This window comes from Nicrophorus vespilloides, unplaced genomic scaffold (assembly GCF_001412225.1).
Source record: "Nicrophorus vespilloides isolate i.1.1-1 unplaced genomic scaffold, Nicve_v1.0, whole genome shotgun sequence".
NCBI classification, from domain to species: Eukaryota; Metazoa; Arthropoda; class Insecta; order Coleoptera; family Silphidae; genus Nicrophorus; species Nicrophorus vespilloides.
This window is the reverse complement of record NW_017095683.1, coordinates 1-6,851: the sequence shown is the minus strand read 5'-3', so window position 1 is coordinate 6,851 and position 6,851 is coordinate 1.

Here is a 6,851-nt window from a genome sequence, read left to right as displayed (position 1 = left end):
ACGTACGATTTGTCACTGCTTTATTAAGATTTAGTTATTATATTAAAATAGTTGACATTAATAATTTGTAATAATTTTGTAACATAAATCAAAAGTTATTTTGTTTAATTATACAATCTTACTTTTATCTCTTCAGGGTTTATACTATACAATTTACAATTATTTAGTTTTGATTGATTGATTTTGCAAATATTTTTTCCAATAAATTTCTGACCAATAAAGTATATAAAAAATAGGTTTTAAATAGAAAAAAATAATACTTTATACAAGAATAATATTTAGTTAGTTTGTTCAAAAATAATGTTTTAAATTTAATAAAAAAGTTTTATATATATATAAGATACTAAAATATTCTAAAATTATTATTAACGAACACAAATTAGATCATAATTCGGAAAAAGAAAATGAAGAAGTTGGATGTATTGTATTGCATGCTTTCATGTATAAGATGCACCTTAATTTTGAAGCCCGAAATTGAAAAAAAATACTTTATGACTTAATTGTCATTATACTATATAAGATGTACTCAGTTTTTAGATCTTTAAGTTTTCGAAAAAGGTTGTGTCTTATACTTGGAAAATATGGTATATTTTATAAAAAAACAGTTTACTCAGTGGAAATTATCTATGAAAAAATTTAACTAAAAAATACGACTAATTCCGAAAGCTGCTTAGAAAACTTTCGATTTTATACAACTATATATATTATATGAAAATTATTGCAATCAATATATTAATATTACAAAATAAGTTAATATCAAAGACTGAGTTCTTAGGTAAAAATGCACGTAAATAGTAAATAAGTTAATATAATAAATAAATAACAAATACATAATGTATAAATCTATATTGTTAAAATATGAATTAACCCAAAAATGCTTTGCGTTAATTTTTTTAATGGATCGCGAAATGACAGTTGTCACCTTATGTTAAAGTAAGAAACTGACGAAATACACTTATCAGTTGCGTTGTACAACTACGAACAAATTTGTTGATTTGCGCGGAAAACAGATAAAGAAACGCTGTACTAGAGTATACGTAAGTTATACTCTCTTGATACTTACTAAATATTTAATTATTGCTTATCATTAGGGCTGTTACCCCAAATAGGGTAAAAGTGAATTATTGGGGAGGTGATGATTGAAATGTCAACAGACTAATATATTTTTTGTCTCACGTCACACTGCTCTGTAACAATTTTCTTCGTTGAATATAGAATATACTATTTATCATACAATATAATAGACCAGTTAATACACAAATATTATACTTAATTATATTAACTATAATTGTATCCAAAATGACAGCTGTCACCTTATGTCAAAGTAAGAAACTGGTGAAATACATTTAGTAATTGAGTTGTACAAGTACAAAGGAATTTGTTAAAGGTTGAGAAACGCTGTACTAGAGTAAACGTAAGTTACATTCTTTTGACACTCACGAAATACTTACTTAACACCATTAAGGTGGGTTCAGCAAACTGGGGTGTTACCCCAAATGGGGTAAAAGTGATTTATTAGGGGTGATGATTAAAATGTCAACAGACTAATAGCAGTTTTGTCTCATGACACACTTCAATTTTCTGAATTGAATACACAAGTTCATATACTATTTATCATAAAATTTAACAAACAAGTAAATACACAATTAATTTTCTTAATTATACAAAACTACAATCTGACTAATATAAATTATAACCGATTTTTTAATATCTTTAAAATCTTCATTTGTAATTATATCAATGTGTAGTGTGATATATTTATTGATAAATCGTCGAAGTTTATACCAAAAATATTTCAATTAAAACATAAATTTCACACAGCACTAGTTTTTTTAGTAATGTTTTGTTCGGTTTTCCACTTTCGATAGAATTAGTAATTTATGTTTGGCAGCAGTAATCTACGAGCAATTACCTTCAAATGGATTTGTTGCATTTCGATTGGGTGTGGGTGTGTATTCCACCCTCTGCTCCGCCAAACCCCCTGGTTATAAATTGAATTCCGAATGTCGAAGGGGGGGTCGTGAGGGTGTGGAGCACCCTCCTACACCCCTGTTCCACTGAATTGCTTTCGGCCATTTACTATACGTCTGCACAAATGCCAATCAAATTGGCTAATATAAAATAAAATTTATTCTAGTTCGCAACTACGTACGATTGGAACAATGTAGCAGCGACCGCATAGAACTTTACAAAGAATGACTAAACATTAAAAAAAAATAGAGTGGTACAAAAAAACGAGACAATGGTACATACATATGAGCTGCTGCTGCAGCAGCAGAAAAATCAATTATACTAGAGAGTCATTGCTCGAGTGAATTATTACGCTTTTGCAAGCAATTAATTTCATTGCACGTCTGCATGGGTTTCTTTTATTGCTGGAAGCACCAATAACGGATTATTTACTCGGCGCCTTTTTTAATTACACCATCTCTCATATCCTCTAATTATTTATTTGATTAAGCAAATGGTGCCATGCAAATTCATTGTTCTGTTTTAATGAGTGTTTTATTTTATATTCATCTAAGATTTTTTTAATGCACTAATAATACTCAATTCCGATGTTTCATTAACATCTCTAAAACGTACAATTAATATTTTTACACAGATCTTTCATAAAACTTCAAATTTGTAATGAGAAATAGTATAAAAATATAATTTTCTATTCAATCTTTAAAGATTAATGATATAAATTTATTTGTACTTTCTTAAACATAAACTAAAGAAGTAGAAAATATATTGTAAAATGAATAATTACAGTTTTCTAATTTTTGCGGATTTCATTCAATTCGAGCCTTAAGTTACCAAACCACAAATGTAGTTATTTTCCGACCACCACAATAGCATTTTGTTACACTACTAGCTTTGTTATAATATGTTATGGTTCGAGATACGAAAGATTTTTTCACATTAAGGTGTTCGAGGACTCTATTACGTTTGCATTCCAACACTGATATTTTTTCCCAAAAAATGAAAGTAAACAATAATCAGCTATCATTAGGCGAAATATGGACACAACATTGCCAATGTTATATAACAGTTTTAAATTAGTTTTAGTTCAATTGGGCCACCCTGTATTTAAAGTGTTGCAATATACTAACCAATGTTAGACATTTTTTAAATTTTCACTCTCAAAGTGAGATACAACGAATATAATTGAAACTTATATAAAAAATGAAAAGAAAAAACATTTGGAATAAAAGTTGTTTTCTATTAAAATAAAGCTACAATATTTTTAGACAACAAATCCAGTAAATAATTTATTAATTTAATAATATATAATAATAATAATAATTTATTGGCCAAACATCAATACATAAGAAGAAGAAAAAAAAAGTACAATTTATACATAAATAAATTTTAACATACAATAAAAAAATATATATTAATAGGCTGGCCAAAGGGCTAACGACCGAGGTCTTTCCGCCCGGGAACATAAATTTATATAAATAAAAAAATATATATTAATAGTCCAAAGGTGTACATATATAAATAAATAAATTTTACATACAATAAAAAAATATATATTAATAGGCTGCCAAAGGGCTAACGACCGAGGTCTTTCCGCCCGGGAACATAAAATTTATTATGAAATAATATCAGTATTATAATAATAATAATATACTAATGAACAACACAGGAATAAGGGAAAAAAAAATATATATAGAGAGAGTTGTAGTTTATTTTTAATAATCAAAGGATAAAGGGTGGAAGGGAGTACAACTACTCCCTTCCGTGTTATTTTGATTTTGGTAATTTATTATTTTATGAGAATAATTTAAAATATAAATTCATCAAATTATTATAAATAAAGAAAAATAATAATAAATCTGTGTATTGCTGCTACTAAGAAAGAAATCAGAAGATATATTTTACAGTTAATTGACATTATTATTCATCCAATAAGTAATGTATTTATATTAACTGAATGTTGTCATTAAATTGTATATTCTGTTACTTTATCACCAATTAAGAGTTTATTAAGATATTGATCGATCTCATCATTTACTAACATTATATTGTAGCTTTTATGGGTTAAATACAGCCAAAACCTATAAAATAATTTAAGTACTTTATTTTATATCGGTTATTACTCGAATTCTAATATGGAATTCATGAATTCATTTCAATGAATTATAGTACTACAGTGTGTATAGTAAACATAACTCGCATAGTGCGGTTAACTGTTTGAATCGAGGATTTTGAAAATGTATACATAAATAATAGGAAAATGTATACACATAAAAACATAAATTATTTATTTTTCTCAATTAAAATTTAATTTGTTTATAAATTTTAAAAGTATAGTGAATATATAAGTTATTATAGACAAAAAGTATACAAATCACATTTAGCATACTTCTTTCCGGCAAATTTACAAATATAACATGAGTTTTTATGTTCAAACTTTATTTATGTCAGAGAATAAAAAACTTATTATCATCGGTCTGTCTTGCATTTTATTGCACACTCGCCCATCTTTTATGCAATTCAATGTAGCAATCCAAATAAAATAACAATCATTTTGTATTCTTTCTCGAGATAAGTAAAAAACAAAGACGTAAAATATTTAATTGCAATTACTTTAATTATATTGTAATAAATTATAAAATCGAAAGCTAATCGGTTTTGAATGATTATTTGAGATTGTATCAATAATATTACTATAAATATTTACATTAGGCAACAATGAAATACTTATGCTAATAGTAACATTAAATTTATGTAACCAGATTTATAGCTTGTTTATGAATGATGAAGATTACATGAATATTATAGTAAATTGCCAAATGAAAAATAACGTTTTATTAATGAATCAATTAAATATAATATCAGAGCTTTCTTAATGAAAGATAAAATAAATATATTCTGTATAATTTTATAATGAGTTTTGAAAATGCAATAATACACTCATAAAATTACTTAGTTTTCCTAGGTAAATGAGTTTTGAATGAATATTTGAAATTTTATCAATAAATTGACTATAAACTTTTACATTAAACACAATATTATTACCAACAACAACTTCTTATGCTAATTATAACATTCAGTTTATAGTTTTTTTTTATGAATCATAAAAATTACATGTACTCTAGTAAATTGCCAATAAAAAAATACACACTTTATGAATGATTTAAATATAAAATCACAGTTTTCTTAATGAAATGTATAAACTTTGATTATTTAACTTTTTATTATTTATGTTTAATTGAATGATAACTTACGAAAAAGAGATAATAGAATGTGATGTGTTCGAAAAAATAATTCAAATTACTCCAAATTATAATGCTTGATGATCAAATACAGGTTTAAATAGACTATTTTTTAGTTTATTCCATTATTGAATGAGTAAAATGGAAAAGTTAATAATTAATTTTGATCCCAAGTTAATCATTATTAATTATAATTAATATTAATTACAGACTGGATAATTGTTATCAATAATGTTTAATTACAAATCAAAATTATATATTATAAAAATAATCAATTTAAATTATCAATTTCTAAAGCTAAAATCTCATTTTATGTGAAATGTGATATTAATTAATGTTGTATGTACTAAATATTATAATGTTGTTTGATAATAATGAAACGGAGCAGTAATTATGGAGTGTGATGTGTGCATAGTAGTTGGTACACCTGTAAACTTTTATATGTCAGCTCACGTATAGTGTGGTTTTAGTATAGGGTAATTAGAGATTAGTTGTTTTTTGTCCACATGTGTAAATAGAGTGATAATTCCTTTGTAACGAACGGTAGTGCGGAAAGTCAACACATCCCGTTAATGGATCTCGATGGTTTGTTTGAAATCGTGACTATAAAACGGGGACAAACTTTGGCTTCCAACCTTTTGTCGGAGCAACAGGAGCAAGCAGAGAGTTATGCTAATCAAAGTAAAATACGATACACACGAGTATAGATCCGTGCAATTATGTAAGTACTAAATAAATTTGCAGAGGACCGTCGGTCAATATTTGTATTGAAAACGGTGGTCGGTTGATGGCAGCGCGCCCTACGCCATAAGGAGAGTTTGTGTATTTGGCGCACGTAGAACGTTTGGGGGGATGAGTTGTGACGGGATGGTTAGACCGAACGTAAAATATGCATCCACGGTCCATCCGTTGGGGGACCAGTAATTAACGAGGTTGTTGTATATACGGTGGTGTTGGGTGCCGTGGGGGATGGAGAGCCGCCACTTCAGTGGCGGTGGTTTGTATCGGCGGCAGGAAAACGGGGGCGGTTTTCGTTCCGTTGCTGCTGCTGCGTGGGACCCGGCGACGATCAACGTTTGCGGTCGACAATCCGCACGAGGCGCGTTTTAGTTCGTTACACTACCGCCTCTTGCAACCATCCACGATTTGCAAATCTGATTATCCCCCACGCACCTATAACGCATCCGCATTCAATTCCCAAACCTCTTTTTTTATATTTTTTCCAACGCATGTGTTTAAATCCATCACAACATACCTAAATTTGTAGTTGGTAAACTTGAGCGGTGGCAATCGAAATCCCGACAACCATAATCGTGACAGTGTCAAAAGACAGTAAACAACAATTAATAATCTAATTGTATTTTAGATTGTTTCTTATTGTTAATGTTTATTATGAATAAGAATATATCAAATAATAAAGGATACTGTTGGAATTTGGATACTGTCTGAATTATGGTTGTCGGGATTTTGATACTATCGGGATTTCGATATAGATCCATCACAACGTACTTAAATTTCTGGTTGGTAAACTTCAGTTGTCCTTTAACCATATTACACGAGAGCACTTGTTATGTAATTGCATTGATTATCAAATATGTCTGCCAAGTGTGAATAGGCTGTTGGAGCTGTGGCATCAATTTT